Source organism: Cetorhinus maximus, chromosome 19 (genome assembly GCF_964194155.1).
Source record: "Cetorhinus maximus chromosome 19, sCetMax3.hap1.1, whole genome shotgun sequence".
Taxonomy (NCBI): domain Eukaryota; kingdom Metazoa; phylum Chordata; class Chondrichthyes; order Lamniformes; family Cetorhinidae; genus Cetorhinus; species Cetorhinus maximus.
In genome coordinates this window covers 54,365,917-54,383,849 of record NC_135897.1, presented here as the reverse complement: position 1 = coordinate 54,383,849, position 17,933 = coordinate 54,365,917, and the positions used below count along the sequence as shown (strand labels likewise).

The following is a 17,933-nucleotide window of genomic DNA, read 5'->3' as shown; positions in this document are numbered from 1 at the left end:
GTTACCCGGTATGCCATTAGCATGATGTCACTCAGTTTCAGAGCGTCTTTCCTTGGGTACTTATTATCTTTCAAACTTTCAAGAAACATCTATTATATAGTCTGAGTGGGATGATATTACTCTGTGTCCCAGTATCAAGCTTCAGCTTCAGATTTATGGTTGTAGGCTTATTTCTCACTCTCTTCCTGAACTGAAAGGTTTTGTGAATTTCTTTTCTCTGGGAACTGTTACATCCAGCCATTTCATGCTGTTGTATAGTTTGTTTCCTACTCTGTCTTCAAACTCTTCAGCCAGGATTTTCCCCTCGGCAATTTGGGGACGGGGCCCGCTCGCCAAGGGGAAAATGACGCGGGAAGACGTCAGGAGGAATCCCCAACATCATCCCGGTCCCTTTAAATTTTTAGGAAGCTGGGCGGACAGCGAAATCAGCTGTGCGCCCGCTGACCTGTCAATGGCCAATTGACGCCATTGACAGGCTAGTTAAGATAATTAAAGACCTGCCCGTCCAAGCTTAAGGCTGGCGGGCAGGCCAGAAGCCCCAGAGGGCTCCAGATTATTCATGAAACTTCATCCACTGGTGGGATGAAGTTTCATGTCCTTTTTTTAAAAATGTAATAAATTTTAAGTGTTTATTATTAACATGTCTCATCTCGTGTGACATTGTCACATGAGGGGGACATGTTAATAATTTTAATATTTTTCTATTTTTAGAGTTTACTTACCTCTCACGAATCTCCCTGATTTGCCTCAGGAAGCAGTGCGCTCTTTCCTGCGCATGCGCGAAAGACCGCACTTTGGCAGTTGGGGATTCCCTCCCCCGGAACAGGAAGCGCATAGCGCTTCCTGTCGGGCAGGCTGCTGGGCGGGCCTTAATTGGCCCGCCCACTCAAAATGACGGCGGACCCTGTTTCGGTGACGGGGGTTGGCTGTCCGCCCACCGCCGAGCCGGTGGGGCCCGCACGCCATCCGAGGGCAAAATTCTGCCCTTCATCTTTCATGGTATGGATGTTTTGCCCTGTTGCCCTGTCTCTGATAACTCATTTACCATCTTCTTTCTTTAGTCTGCACATCTTATTCCAGTGATTGGGCTTTGCACAAGCTTTGCAGTTTGATCCATATGTGGAACATATTCTTCTGTCTGTGAACTCATGTGATAATCCACAGCTCTTGCACATCTTTCTCTCTGTTGTGTTGTGAATTGCTTTGTTGCTTTTACTGCCATAAGCCTTGCTGCCTTTCTCTTGACTTAACTGAAAGCTAGCCGTTTGGGCAGGCAGCATCTTCATCTGTCTGCATGTGGTTTTATGTGCTTTATCTAGAGCCTGATAGTGTGAGCTTGTCCTTTCTAATCTATTCTTTTTGTACTTCAGGGTGAGCTAATCTAGCAGCCTTTCATCTGTGTCCTTAACTTTACATTTTCTGGCTGCACTTTTCAATTTTGTTATGAAATTATCAACAAGTTCACCTGATTCCTGCCTCAGGCCTTGAAATTCATTATCAGTAGACCCAACGATTTGACTTTGGTTGGGGATGTGTGCTGATTTTTAAAAATTTTGTCTGGGTTTATACTGTCATATTGACTTAGATATTAAACAAATTTGACCTTTTTTCTCTCCTGCCCACAAACCGATGTAGTTGGCCCTTTCCTCTTCAATAGTGCCTTTTAGAAAGCTACTGAATGTTAGTCTTCATTTTTGTTTAAGCTTCTTAAATGCCTCTATGACCTCATCAATCTCCCAATTCATCATGGACTAGAACTATGCCTTTATTGCTTTATTCATTCATGGGATGTGGGCATTGCTGGCTAAGCCAGCATTTATTGCCCACCCCTAATTGCCCTTGAAAAGGTGGTGTTGACCTGTCTTCTTGAACCACTGCAGTCCATGTGGTGTAGGTACATCCACAGAGCTGTTAGGGAGGGAGTTCCAGGAAATGGCTGCAGGAGCCATTTTATTTTTTAAGTTTTTCTGTCTCTCTCTGGCACTAATTCTTTTTAATTTTTCAATCTAAATCAGTATTAAATTTGTTTAAAATGTTTGGGTTTTTACTCACAGACAACCGTTGCTATCTTATGTCTTCTGGTAAGTTAGAAATAATCACATTTTAGGCTCAAAGTGCTGGAGCCACATCGAGTCTATTTCTTTCTGCTCTCCATGTAGCTGGTGGACTGAATAGACTGCTACAGTTACTCAGCACAGGACTGCAGTGTATCAGTGAATGTGGCACCCCGTGATATACAAATATCTATTATTTCCTAGCTCTTTACGAATTAATATAACAACATAACATCCCACATGAAGAATAATCACTGGGATGAGGTGCTAGAGGGCCGCTGGCATTCTTGGAATCACGACCTTCCAAAATTCAGTGGAATGGGGACATTGTGAATCAGCAGGCTGTTTCACAGCATACCAGAAAAAATAAATCTGGCAAGGTGTAAAACAGAGATGAAAATCTCGCAAAAACACATGAGTAATATCTCAAGATCAGACTGGCCTTTAACTCATCTTATCTTCCTCACAAGTTGCACCACCATGGTTAAAAGAAAAATTTGGCAGCAGGTTAGAATAATGCTATCTTTCTGCTGCCAATGCTAAACGATTGTAAATGTTCACATACAGTAATTCCAATGCCACCATCAGCTGCTCTTTTGGTCTCCCTGAGAGCAATTGCCCAATTAGAGTTAATTAGCATTGAATTATGGCCAGTTTTCACAGTGGAACCATGTCTACTGAGATTTCTGAAATGCACTTCACTTACAGTGGGACCATTAAGGTCCACAAATAGCTGAGACTTTCATCTTATCAGTGCATGCTGGATTTTAATAAAAGGTCTCAAATGTAAAGGGCACCTATATCTACTATTGAACCAAATTAACTGATACTGTTTGCATTCATAATAACATTTAGACAATTAATAATATTTTGTGCATTTTATATATTATGAATTGTGCCTCACTAAAAATATTTTATCAAAATGCTTAATGATCAGTTTTCAAAAATATATTTTTTGTGGATTTTATTGAAAAACAGCACATCCTGATTTGCACTCCAGGTTACAATGAATGAAATCAAATGTCTTTATTGAGTGACTGCTTTTCTCAGTCTGTGCTCTGCAGTTTCTAAACTGGCAGTCAGCCATCGTCTCAAGTCTCCTCATTAGAGAACCAACTGTAAGTCATCAAGGAGCAAGAGACAGCTGGTTCAAGATTAGCAGTTTAATGAAAAAAAGCCTTCCATAACAAAGATTTCAAAGGAAGAAACAGAGCTTGAATTAACAACAAAGGGTTCAGAATTGTGCAGAGTTTTGTAAAATGATTTAAACTAAAATTAAAGTGGTTGGATATAAAGTGGGATTCCATTAGAGAAGTGGTGTTTATCAGTGCCTTACATAAGTGAAATAACTACAAAGGTATTAAATATCTATTAACATCTAATAAGAGAGTGTGAGTGATTACATTTCTGATAACACCTTTACAATTTGGCTGCAACCAATAGCAATGGTGATGTGAACACTTCAAGATAATGGTGGGCTGAGAATTGGCAGCATTCAATATAACAGCTTTAGATGAAAACATTTTCAAATGGAAGCTTAAATGAGAAGATTTCATGATTTTTACTTGACTCAATGAAAATAATCAGTCTTAATTTATAGTCCAAATGTGTGCACTATTAAAAGAGGAAAGAAGAAAGGGGACCTGCTCGAATACATTTGACTATATGTAACAGAAGTTGCCAGCTTTGAATATTTTAAAAGATTCCTCATTTACACTTGAATATTTTACTCTAGGTCATTGAAAAATGTAATATACAGGCACAGTAATTATAAAATTTAGCTGCAAATCAGAAATATTATTATTCTCATGAAAGCTACATAAGCAATTTAATGGGCCAAATTCCAAACATTAAAGGTTGATATAAACTACCTCCAGGTCAACCACCAATGTGAACTACCTACTTTACTTTATTCTCCTTGTCACTTTGTTTTAATCTTAAGAAATATTTTTGCAAGGTCCAAGTCAAAATCAAAGGCTAAACCAAGTTGCTGATTAATCACCAATGGGATGTAACCACAGCAAGAAACCCATCTGCCAATCTGTGGTATGAAAGGATATCTGTAACCCATTAGATAGGCATCCAGTACATGCATCAAAATGACATCATTTGTACTTCACCCTTAAAGCAATGCTTTCTTGAAAACCTAGAATAAATATTCATGATTTACAATTCAGAGTTTTTGAAATGACTGTTTATTGTCAGCTTCACTATAGTCAAACTGATTTATTTATTGTATTGAATATTATTATTATTAAACTTCAACACAACATTTTTGTATTTATGCTTCACATTAGAAAAAAATGTCATTATATTTGAAGTCTTATCTCCATATTATTGATCCAGTCTATCAAAGGGTATCGATTTGGGAATTTCTTTGTTAATAAAGAAAATGAAAGGCACTCATGTTGTAGTAACTCATAAAATAATGAATGTTATGAATACCAAGTTCATGGCTCATAGTAATATTTTAGAGGTGATTTAGAGGTGGGAAGATTAAAGTTTAACCGTAGAAAATGGGATAAATGCAACTAAAGCAGCTTGAAGACTATTACACTTAAAAGGTTGGGGCCATGTTGATTTAAAAGGTTAACAGCAAGAAAGGTAAGATCATAAAACAGCAGGTGGGCTTATTTAGCAGTAGAATTGGAGACGAGGTGTCTACACTGCTTGCAAAGAAATGCAGCCCGGAGAGTTGTTTTGTTTTGGGAGTTACAGCTACAATTAATTTCCAGCATTCAGTGAGTCCTGGAAGGCTACATCATCATGGAGATGGTGGAGTGTAAGAAAGTTCTAAGATTTCAATTTATCTGTGTGTTTGCTGGGGGAGTGAATGTTCTGCAGTAGGTGAAAATGTCATACCGAAAAGGTGCTTCTGTTAACAGGCTCCAGGCAGCAAAAGTGTTGCAGTTAGCTGGCTCTGTGTTGTTGGGGCTCAGGAGAACTCCTGAGGAGGAGGTGAGAAGGTGACAGACAGAATGTCACTGGCCCTGTGCTCAAAAGGGTTAGGGCTTAGAAGAAGCCCCGGGAGCCATTTTCAGTTTGGTGTAGCTGGGGAGATTGGCATAATCCAGGGGCAGTGCCAGCCCAATGAAGCTAGCCGGCTGTTAAAGAACTGAAATTGTGCCAGTAAGTAGAGCTGGAGAGCAGAATTGGAAATTCAGGGGAATGGAGTCTCAGGAAATGAGATTGAAAACCCTGGGAGGTGTGCATTGAGGCAGTCTGCGTTGGAGCAGCCTTGAGGGAACTCAGAGGCTTGATCTTCAAAAGTGAAAAGTTTGGAGTCCCTCGTGAGGGAGACAAAGTTTCAATGAGATTGGTTGACTCGCAGTGTTTACTGAAGCCTGGATGAGTTGCTGAGAAACCCATGGGATCTGTCTTGGTTGCATTTGCTATTTATTGTACAGTGTGGTATGACTGCACAGTTTGCCTGTTAATTCACATGTACCTCATATTAAATCTGAATGTATAAGGCAGGTATTGCATGTTGATTTATCTTTTTGACCTTGTTTGCTAAAGTTTATTTTTGTTTGTTCAAAACCCATGGAATCTTCTGGCTTTATTCTTTTAGTAAGTGTCTTGAATCTCAAAGTTCATCTACTTTAAACAAAACATTATTGGTTCTTAACTGGATCTTACCAAAAACTTGGGGATCTGGTCTAGGATCATAACATGACGGTAATAAGTAGGGTACCTGAATATATAGGGTATAACAATGTACTCATTGATTTTGCTCAAGTTGGCAATATTTTTTGCAAACTTTTAAGTTCCTGTTTCCGTCAAAGCAAATTAACTTATTGTTGCCATAAAGCTAGGGAAATCATGATGGCTAGTAACTACAGAAGTGCTGACAAGTTATTCCTCTGAACAAAAGGACATTTAATGCAACTTTTAATTCCTTAAATGTTAACTCAAAATAAGCTATTATAGAATGTATTACTGTATTCTTAGTCCACCTTTTAATTTGGTCCCAACATTTGGGTAAAATATTTGTATTTAGATGTCAATCCCATTTCATCAGTTGTTGATACTGTACAATAACCCACTGTTCAAAAAGCTGAGTCAGGAACTTTCCCACAAGTGATTATCTAACAAGTACTAGCCTGTGTACAATGTAAATTGAAATACTATATTTCCCTACCTCAACAACTTGTTGCTTTTTCTCCTCTCCTGAAGATAGTTGGGACTGATATTCCTCTGTCTAACACCCATGAGCTTCTGATTCTGGGGCATGAAGCAGAAGAAATTAGAGCAGAGGCTCATTATACAAGATCTTTGTCGACTTTGCACACATTTCCTGGGGCAACCCCTGGCTTGGGTTAGAAGCTCCCTCATGAAATAGCTGGGAACATTGACATTTTACATAAATGCTACAGGAATAACATCATCATGCCTCCTGTGCATTTTCCTAAGATTCTGCTAGGTGAACACCTAAGCAGATTAGTAGCTACATATAAACTCCTCAGGTTTGTACTGGAATAGTGAGTATTTTTTCTGAGGGGCATCAGAGCTGAAGCCAATCATGTCACATTGGTTGTACTCACACAACAATACCCATTGAAATTAATTAACTCTATACGGATGTACAATAAATCTTGGACTCCTTTCTAGCCCATGTGGATTAAGGGCTGAACCATCAAGAGGTATTCAAAAATAGTGCAATTTCCAAAATGAAATCTACTGAAATAAAACTGTAAAATAGGCTAATATAATTCTATATTTTATCTCAAGAAGTAATGGAATAAAGAAATCAACACGTAATGGTAAATCTTTGGGCAGGATTTTTAATTCGGCGGGCGCCCGCAATCGGCAGGCCCAGGAGCGGCTGGGGAACAGACCCCCGACTGTGATCAGACCCCGACTGCAATTTCACGCTGGCTGGCCAATTAATGGCCAGCCAACATGAAGCACGCCCTGGGGAGCTCAGCTCTGCTGGGGTGGGGGCAGGAGGAGGATGAGTGCTAAAGTCAATGCGGGGAAGCGCGGAATGAAAGCTCCCTGAAGGCAGAGAGCTGCCTCAGGGAGCTGAAGAATTTAAATGCAATAAAAAAGTCTTAAATCTGGAAAAAAAATGCCCACGCATCAGAATCAGTCACTTGAACATATACAAGATGAAAATTCTGTCCCATATGTTTTTAATATTTAATAACAGAAACCTCATCCTGCCCTTGGATGAGGTTTCTGAAAAATGCAAAGGCTGCCTGGCCGATTTGCCCGCCCGCCAACTGTAATGTTGATTGGGCGATGAAAAATCTCTGTTGAATGCGCCGTTAATGGGCTTAATTGCCCTCTTAATTGTTGGCGGACACACTTTTGACTCAGGGACGCTCGCCTGACGTCATCACGCGCTATTTCATGCTCAGGTGGTTCGTGTGCACATCCGCACGCCGAGCAAAAAACTCTGCCCATATAAAACCTTAATAAGACCAAAGTTTAAGGGCAGAATTTTCTGTTTTTGAAATGAAGTGAAGTGGCAGGGGCGGGTTTCACAGCGCGTATCCCCTTGCTTGGAATGGTGGGAAATGGCACCCGATTCCGCGCTTGGCAGCTCATTAATGGTGCACAGGCCAGTATCTCTCCGAATCACCAGGTGGGTCGAGAGCCGATTCGACCCCCTCACCATTAGCCGGCAGGGTCGAAGGCCTGAGTAGTATATTTAAATACCACCAGAGAACAAAGACCTCACTCTCTCCAGCCTACCTGTCTCCAGGGGACCCACAGAGATGTCGTTAAGCCAAAAGAAGAATGCTGCAAACCTTAAGAAGAGTGAGTGGGGAAAAAATTGGCAGATGGAGTTTAATGTAGGAAAGTGTGAGGTCATGCACTTTGTTAGGAAGAATCAAAAGGCAGACAATTAATTAAATGGAGAGAGACTCCAAAAAAGTGCAGCACAGAGGGATCTGGGTGTTCTTGTGCATGAAACACAAAAGGTTAGCATGCAGGTGCAGCAAGTAGTTAAGAAGGCAAATGGAATTTTGGTCTGTGTTGCTAAGGGGTTGGAGTTTAAAAATAGGGAAGTCTTGTTACAACTAGATAGGGTGTTGGTGAGGCCGCACCTGGAGTAATGTGTACAGTTTTGGTCCCCATATTTAAGAAAGGATATACTGGCATTGGAGGCAGTCCAAAAGAGTTTCACTAGGCTGATTCCTGGGATGAAGGGGTTGACTTATCAAGAAGAGCTAAACAGGTTAGGCCTTTATTCATTAGAGTTTAGAGGAACGATGGGTGGCCTTATTGAAACATACAAAATTCTGAGGGGGCTTGACCGAGGATAGTGAATGTCTGGAATTCTCTACCCCAGAGAATTGTGGAGGCTAGATCACTGAAAGTATTTAAAGAGGAAGTAGTTATATTTTTGAAATATAAGGAGTTGAGGGCTAAGAGGAGCTGGCATGAAAGACGAGTTGAGGCCTGGGGCAGATCAGCCATGATCTTATTGAATGGCGCGGCAGGCTTGAGGGGCCAAATGGCCTACTCCTGCTCCTATTTTTTATGTTCTTATGTTCTTACGAAGGCAGCATCCCACTTCAGTACCAGGCTGTTGAGGTCTTGATCAGAGGAATGCAGGTGTATAGGAATGCCCTATATCTCAGGGATGGTTCCAGAAAGTACAACAGCCTCACCTCTCCGACCTGGGAGGCCATCGCACTCTCCATCCTCAGACTTTCTGGGATGAGCTCACCACACACAGGGGATATGAATCTTTGCTAACCTATGCTCCATTCCTTCTCATCACATGCCTTTATTTTGTCTTCATCCAGGGCAAGCTTGCCCACAATAGGGGGGAAATATCGCAGTTGGGGAAGGCACAGTCAACATAATTGCCCTCCATGAATTCAAGGATGCTACAGCCAAGATTGCGGGGGAGGACAGGATCGCTCGATTTGGGAAGTAGAGATTGGATTGTCTCAGCAACATAGTATGGATCACATCTCCATCAGTTCATCACATCCTGGCAATCACAGTGAGCGACATGTGGTCTTATAATCCTCTTGCTCATCAACTAAAGTTCTAATCTCTATCTTAAAAGCATCAGCAGACCAAGGACCATAAGGCAGTCCACCATAAGTCCGAGCCTCTAGATCACATCAGAAGAGGAAGCTCACCCACACCCTCCACCAGTGCAGGCTCACCCACTGGAGATCACCTCACATCACATCTCCGCAGCAGTTGGAGGCAGGGACAGCCCAGGTCTCAGGCACTCGGAGGGCTGCTGGAGACCAGTCACCCGCTCAGTCCAAGTCAGATGGTGAGTCTCTGCAAGCAGCCGCCAACTCAATGCTGGAGGTGCAACAACAGGCGGCGGGACATTTGGCAGAGATTCAACGGCCACTCAGCAGATTAGAGCGAAGGATGGATGAGTCTGTCTGCGTTCTCTCTGATTTCATGGCACTGACATGCAAGTGCCTCAAGATCACCATGGGAAGGTTGGTGACCACCATGGTCACCTTGGTCCAGCAGTGTTTGCAGGATTTGCATTCGGCCCCGGACTCCTTGGCCACACACCCTGGTGGGCACTCTCAAGATACAAGTGACATGGGGACAAGGCACCTTGACCTCGCTCCAGGTGCACCATCTCATCAACGAGCCAGGAAGGGGCCCTCAGGCATCCATAGAAAGGATAGGCATCAGCCAGACACCCCGGAGGCCTCCTCTCAGGACACTCCAAGGGTGTCCAGCTGCTCAGAATCCCCTGTGACCCCATGCACTCCAGTTGCTCAGGCTGGGGAAGGTGCATCTGCCCCAGAGCACAAGACCCTTATTAGGCCTTTCATTGCAGGCATCAGGACATAGCAGTCAGCAGGCTGTATCTGCCTCTGCTGAGGATATCAGGACTGCACCCAGGCATAGTGATAGAGTTAGGAAAATTAAGAACTATTGAATTCACTTTGGGTCACAGGTGTGCCACCACTGTGAAAATTTTGCACTTTTGTAAATACGTTTGATGATTATGTGAATTGCTTGGTCAAATGAAGACGTTGTGTTTATATACATTGGAATCCTCTTATTTCGAGGTTTAGTCATCCTCCCACTCAGTGATTGTCTCCCTCTGTGAGATTCACATTCATGTGATGTGAACCTCACTGAAGTTAGTTTCCACAATCCTGTGTGATGTTAGGAAGATGTGTTAAAATCTTTATTGGAAATGTGTGATTTAAGCACTTGTGACCCTTCTTTCTCACGCTACACCATTGTGTGAGGGCAGCTCAGCAGCCTTGATGATTAGCAGCAGTTTTGCCTCCTAGTGCCAAAGGACAAGACATGGACGGGAAGAGGAGATCCCCAACCATGTCCTCATCTCACTACCTGCTGTAGTTTCTTAGTTATGTGGTGACAACTGATTCAAGTTAGTTTCTACATCGCTCTCATTGCTGAGCGGACTCTCACTTCCCAGAGCGAGCGTATACAGAGGACACCGCTGAACTTCTTAGAGATCATGGCCTAGTGACTTGTGAGGCTAGAAGGTGCAAGTATGAATGCTGGCTCTCAACGTGACTGGTTGGACATCCCTTGAGATGAAAGGGAATGCCATTGAGGGCCAGGAAAACATCTCCCCTCGCCTTCACTTTACTCCCACTGGAATCTGGCAGCAATTAAAGTGTCATGGGCACATCTCCCTCATCTTGCTTCCTCTCTGGATCGTCACCTTCAAACTGACCCTCATCACCCTTTTGAGGTTCCTGGGCCTCCGGATTTTCATCCTCTGAAGGGCTCTCATCCTCCTCCATTTCATCTCTGGCAAGGGATCCTTTGCATCTCTTTGCAGTGCGAGGTTTTGTAGGGTGCAGCACACAGCGATAATGCGTGAAACCCTATTGGGAGTGTGCTGTTGTGCGCCATCTGAGTCATCCAGATATCTGAAGCGCATCTTTCTGTACCCCTATGGTTGCCCGCAGGCAAAGAAATTGAGCACCATTAAATCCACTGGCAGGGAATAGCCTCCAACCTCATGGGGCATCAGGTCTTCATGAAGAATGTGGTAGATGTGATCCACCAGAGTTCAGGACAAGCAGAGGCGTATGCGCATTGCTTCCCACTCATTTTTGAATAAGAGAGTCTTCATTGGTATACCCTAGGTCTGGCGAGTCACCTCCATTGTCTGTGTCACTCCTCCTGACCCTTTTATTCTTGCTATGACTTCCCTTGACCCTGGACCTCAGGGGGGCCCTCCTCCTGGGCTGTGCTCAATGTTGCCTTTCCCTTCCTCACCTCCTCCATTGCATTAGGACCCTCAAAAAGGTTGCATTGAACCCTGGATCCATTTTTCTTTCACCTTCTCTCTGAAATGAAACATTGAAGACATTAATGATCAACGGGTCAAGGCCTCCCCCATGAGCTGATCACAACTGACTTGCCCATGCTGAATGTGGACCTCTACCCTCCCCAACTACATGCAGTATGCATGGTCACCTACCAAGGTGAAGCCCCCCCCCCAGGAAAGCTTCACATACTCCCCCACTCCCATCCTTTATTATGTGTTCCCCAAATACAGGGAAATACAAGGCTGCAGGTGCCAACCATAACCATCAGCATACCATATGGAGACAGACCAGCCCACAGACAGCAACTGTGAGACAGCCCTGCATACCAAGCTGTATATTATACCAATTGAGCACACAGCCCTTGCCCTCCCTTGAGCTTGAGTGCACCGTGCTCCCAATGAATAGTCCTGCAGCATGCCCACTACACCCCTTAACTGTCTCCAACCTCTGACTCTTGACTATGAGGTACATGGAGGCCCAGGACTGCCTCTACTCTCCAACTCCTTTCCACATAGCCCCTTGAGTGTCTCTATTCTCTGATTCCTGACTGCAAGCCCCAGACCAAGGACTATGACTTTCACAGAGTTCCCCATTGCCCTCATAACTGAAGACTACACTGTCTCCCTTCCCAACCATCCCCCTGATATGTCTCTCTATGCGACCTATCCCTCTGGTGCCCCCCTTTCCTGTTCCAGAGTCTGCGTACATCCCCTTCCATCCATACATGTGTATTGCTTTCACCGCCTTGTTGGTCAGCGTTTCAGTTGCTCATGTTGGGCTCCAGCTTCCCACCTCTCAGTTTACCCTCTGCATCCCAACGTTCCCCCTCCTCCAACTGCTTGCAAAACCTTCCTGCCCCTCTGCCTTCCATCTTGTCCCCTTCACCACAACCCCTTGCAAAGCCTTCCTTCCCATTGCCCACCATATGTTCACCCTTACCCACATCTCCCCAACCCCAACCCAGTTGAAATGCTGGTTTCTGAATGGTCAGCCCTGCCTGAGTACCGCTGCACAGAGGTGTCCTTATGACTATGGGAGCATCTACCGCAAGAAGTCCAACCCTACATCCCCAGTAGTGTGGGGTTCCACTGGCATTGCAACAAGACTGACACAGCACTGTGGGAGGAAGGCTATGAATGTTGCCCTCACCTCGAAGTCACAGGTGAAGTGAGGTTCGACCTGTACACACCGCCCTTTTTCAAATGAGATCAGACCGACGTGATTTCCCGCTGGCATGATGCAAGATTGGAAGGTGGCACCTGATTCTGTCAGGAAGCTGATTTAATGAATATTCATGAGATGGTAATGAACGCAAATGGTGTTCATGCTGCTACTCAGTGGGATACGCAACCCGCTGTTAACCGCCATCGGGAAAATCACAAACTATTTTTATGTTGCCCAGTTTTCTGATTTTTTTTCTTGCCTTCCGCTAGATTCTCCGTTCCCACCCACCACGAAACCAGCTGCAGGTAGGATAGGAAAATTCCATCCTAAGGCTTCTGTGCCATATTGACCTCTGCACCATAGGAGAGATATTGAGGCTTTAGAAATGGCATAACACAGATTGTCTTGGATTCAGCCTGTTGTGAGGAAATATAAATATGAAAAAATACTTGCAAAGTTGAGTCTCTTTTTGTTAGAACCACACAGGTTACAGGGTAATGTAGAGATTTCCAAAACTAAGGCAGTAGCTTGTTCTAGAATGGTGGCCTATAAATAAAACAGGTCTAGAATGGAGAGCAGGAGAAACTTCTTCACACAGTGAACATGATTTTCTTGTTGGCAAGCGGTGGGCGGGGCCCGCTCGCCGATGCATAAAATGACACGTGATGATGTCGGGTGGAACTCCCGACGTCACCGCGCTCCATTTAAATTTTCAGGTAGGCGGGGGCTCAGCAAAATCAGCTGTGCGCCCACCGACCTGTCACTGGCCAATTGAGGCCATTGACAGAGTCATTAAACTAATTAATGGACCTGCCCGTCGAACCTTAAGATTGGTGGGCAGGCTAGGAGCCCTGGCGGGCATTAGAAAAAGCATGAAACCTCATCCATGGGCAGGATGAGGTTTCATGTAGGTTTTAAAAAATTTTAATAAAGCTTCTGTAAAAATTATGGACATGTCCCAACTCATGTGACAGTGTCATAGAGCCGATCTACCTGAGGCAGCACTTAGCCTCAGAGAGATGAGTGCGCTCTTTTGTACCCATGCGCGAAAGAACGCACACTCAGTTTTGGGGTCCCCCCCCATCCGCACAGGGAGCGCATAGCGCTTCCGTGCAGACGCCACGCTGGGCAGGCCTTAATTAGCCCGCCCATGTAAAATGGTGCCCGATCGGAAGCGTGCCTGTGCGCGCGCGCCCTTCAACTTCGCCCCCGATAGGGGGAAAATCCTACCCAGTGAGGTATGAGGACGTGGAATTTACTTCCAAGGCTAGTAATTGAGACAGAAACCATATTTTCAAGAGTAGATAGGTGGATGAAGGAAACAGAGTTGAAGGAATATAGGAACAGAAATGAGCAAATGGGATTAGAACCATTTTCTCATGAGGAAGGTAATTGCTGACATGTTGGGGCAAATAATTTGTTTCTGTGTTGCAATTTCTAGGAAAAGAATACAGTAGCTGTTATGCACTGCAGCAGTAAATTCACTAATGATCTAAAACTCCAATTTAATTTAACAGCTGTTATTTTAAATAACTGCCAAAGCTCTGTGTACTAGAAACAAGAGCGACACCGTCTGAGGAATGATGAGGAAGAAATCTTTGGTCAGAGGAACTTCTAACCACTTGAGACTCTGAAATTTGGCACACTTTAGATTTCTATACATAAGTACCTTTAGGTAGATGTTTGCTTTCACTGTCACTGTTGGAGCGGATCATACTTGATTTTTAGCTTGATTTTATTCCACTAATTTCAATGGAATTGAAATTGGGCAGATTCTATAACAAGCATGTGGTAAAAATACTACCCATGCAGTTGAGATATAACTTATATTTGATTTATTTTTGCAAAGTTTAAAAAAATGTGAAATTTTGCAAGAATCCTTTGTCCAATTCCAAGAAAGACTTAGTATAGCACTAATGTTGGTGACAAGTGAGCAGACAGTATGAAGAATTATTGCTAAAGATGCCACTTTTTTTTACTGTAATGCAAAATTTATAAAACCATATAAATCTGTGTGTGGTTTTGTTATTCTGTAATTCATCACAGTTGTATGCTTTTAAAAAACTCCAAAGACTATTGAAAGCACTAAAAGTGATTCTGTAATATGAGTAGTCTGGCAGATCAATGTGCATGCAATGCTAATTACCAATGTATGCAATGCACCAGTATGGACTATTTGGAACAGAGCCCATTTCTTGGCAGAGGGTCTCAATAGCTGCAGGTCACAGTCAGACTGCTTGTCTACCAACATTAATTAGAGTGATTTGTGAAGATATAAGTCAGCTTTATCAAAAAGCTTCTGGGTTAAGCTTCCTGGAAACCTCAGACAGGGTTGTTTTTTATGGTTTATGTCTTACAGATCATGTTCTGGCCACTACAAAGAACTCGAGACAGATCACAATGGAATATTAAACTGGTAATGGATTTTCTAATGTAATTTTCTAGTTTGTAAATATGTAATTTTTAAAGAATTTCTGTAATTCTAGTTCCTTTTTACTGACATATCTATTTGCATTTTTCTCATGAGTATGTTAGTATATTGGCTCCTCTTCAGTATGGGATGTGATTTGAAAAGAAAACATAATCTAAAGAACACTTCTAATAACGACCACACTTTGTATTATCTGTATCCTTTCCCTGCATTGTAATTACCATAAGCTTTACTGAAAGCTATCATATGTAGAAATGGTAAACAAATTCAGATATTTAAATCAGCAACAATTTAATTCTGCATGACTGAATAGCCATAACAGCAATAATTTTTGATCATGCATATAAGAAGAATGATCAAATAACAACTTAATCATAAATAATAATTGCTTCTTTTCCTGAAATTAATACTACAAAGGAATCTCATTTTAACAGTAAGTAAAAACTACCTAGTCAGAACCGCAGACACATTTCACTCCACAATTTCTTCATTCTTTCCCCTTTCTGGCCATTTTTTCAGTCTTTTATTAAATTCTCTTTTCTACTGTTGGCTTTTTTGCATTTTTCTTTTTCTTTTCATACTTTTCCCACCAAATGCAGTAGATCAAAATGGTTCAGTAGAGCTTTAAGATAAGTTCATTCTCAACCAGAGGTCATAAGTTCAGCTCCCAGTGCTGCCTATCTCTGAATATATTTGTTAGTTCTAAACAAAGCAGATATATAAAGCAAAATGCAAATTTGAGATGTCACATGTTAGTGGGAGCAAAACTGATTCAGACCAACTTATGTATTGAGCAGTGCTATCAATTGGACAATCACAGATTAGCAGGGATAGTAGAATGCTTCCAAACCGGCTCTACTGCCTTCATGGCAATGTTGTTAACAAATAGCATTACTGAGAGGAGTGCATGAGGAATAAATAAATAATTTCACCCCAATTTTCCCCAAATCCTTCACTTTTATACTTATATTGGAGGCAATGCATGGATTGGTTATAATTTAGGTGCTGTTCTTAACAATTACACATGAGAGCAAGCAAGCTCATCAATATCAACTAATCATCACCTTCATGCCAACAACAGCTTATATAGCTAGTAAAATATATACTGGTCTATTTTACAGGGATGATTCAAAGTAATGGCTTGTTTATATGGCAGTGGACCCCATCACTGAACAAATTGCCATAACACCCAAATAGGTATGTTGGTAATGAGGGATTTTAAAAAAAATTGAATGATTATGCCATCAACTAAATATTTTAATAAACGGCAGCTTTATTTTAAGAAATTATTTAGATTAACTCTTTAATTCCCCAAAATATTTGAAACTTCAGATTATTTATTACTCCAAAAATTATTAGCCCTGGTCAGGCCTTTTCCTTGTTTCACCATGCTCCCAAGAATTGGCTTTGTCTGCAATCTATTAAATGCATTCCTGATCAGATAGCATATGTTTAATGTCACAGTGAGGGCCTTGGCTCATAATTAATAGCCTTAGAATCTTATAGTCTTGGTTCTGGAGTACAATTGCATCAATTTGTTTGTGCTGTTATACTTGAAAATAACTTAATGATCTTAAACTTGCCAATAAATGAGTTGTTCAACAAAGAATATGTTTTAAAATGAGATCTATCGAAGGTGCTTTCTTCCATGGTGGACCTAGAGGCCAGGATTTTCCGTGCCCACCAGCGTCGGGCGTGTTTGGTGCCGTGAGCAGACAATATGGCGTGATCGATTTCACGAGGCGTGAAACCGGTTTGCGATCGTCTGCTCAGCCTGCCGATGGCGGGCCACCTTCTCCACCAGCGTATGTTGGGAACCTCATTGTAATACATCGGCCTATCATTAGGCCTGTCCACTGGAATCGTTCCCCCTCAGCCCCCAGCTGGATTGTCCGCCCACGTTGGCGGGAAAACACGTCAGTGTAGAACACATCTTAACAAGTGTGACGTGCAGAAGTCGGGACTTACCCACCAAGTCCTTGCTCATATCGCAGGCATCTGAGGAGCTGAAGATGCTGGAGCCCAACAGCAATGGCACACTGAAGGAACATCCATGGCTTGCTGGGTGGATTCTCATGGCCTTCGCTCTGACACGAAGCAGCTCACGGAAGTTAGATAGTCACCATTGATGCTCACAACGGATGATGGTCGAGGGGGTGGGAGAGGAAAGTCTAGGATCAGCTGGGAGAGGACAAGGTGTCGGGGGGTGAGGTTGGGAGCGGGCGGAATGAAGGTGTCAAGGAGAGGCTGGGGGGGAGGGAGAACGGGGGAGGAGGGGGTAATGGGGAGAAGACGGAAACTGGGGAGGTAGGTGTAAGAGGGGTGGAAGGAGTGCAGCGAGGGAAAGGAGTGCAGAGAGGGGAGGTTGTCCAAGGGTGGAAGGGGTATGGAGTGAGGAGGGAGTAAGGGAGGAGGAAGAAGTAAGAATGGAGTAGGAGTAAGGCTGGGGGAAGAGTTGAGGCTGGAGGAAGGAGTTGGTGGGGGAGCGAATAAGGGTGGTGGATCAGGTAAGGGTGGAGGAAGGAGTCAGGGAGGGGGAGGGACAAAGCAGGAGGTGGGAGTCTGTCTGGGGGGTGTGGGCGGACTTGGGGGGGAGGGGTTCCGGGGGAAGAGGTGCGAAGGGGAGGAAGGGGCACGAAGTGGGGAAGTGTGCGAAGAGGGGAAGGGGTGCGGAGCGGAGGATGTGCAGGTGAACTTGTACGGGAAGAGTCGGATAGGTCCACCTCTGCCTCCTGGGAAGCGACCTGAGGGTGGGCATGGTATGGAGGAAGGGTGAGAATGACTGAGGGTGGGGGGGGTGAAGGTTTGACGTTAGCGATAGATGGATGGTGAGGGTGGTTGGTGGGGACGCAGAGGCAGACACGGACCCTTGGGGTGGGAAGGAGAAGTTTGGGGGGGTGAATGTGGATTGGGGTGGGATTTTTGGGAAGGAAGGGAACATGCACATTCACCTGGACATTCCCAAAGGAAAAGGGTTGTGGCTGGAAGGTCACAAAGGGTCGGTGGAAAGTGATGCCGGGG

General features: G+C 43.5%; 1 long non-coding RNA gene across 2 annotated transcripts in view; it reads left to right on the top strand.

Moving 5' to 3' along the window:
• The window catches only part of LOC144694198 (uncharacterized), a 46,474-nt gene that overhangs the window by 19,031 nt on the left and 9,510 nt on the right, over nucleotides 1-17,933 (top strand). Inside the window, exons 1-2 of one of the 2 annotated variants that reach the window (XR_013579674.1) lie at nucleotides 8,882-9,018; nucleotides 14,841-14,897. The exons of the other annotated variant lie outside the window; for it this stretch is intronic. This is a non-coding gene — a long non-coding RNA (uncharacterized LOC144694198). Of the gene's footprint in view, nucleotides 1-8,881; nucleotides 9,019-14,840; nucleotides 14,898-17,933 lie in introns of those variants that run through there. 2 annotated transcript variants of the gene reach the window in all.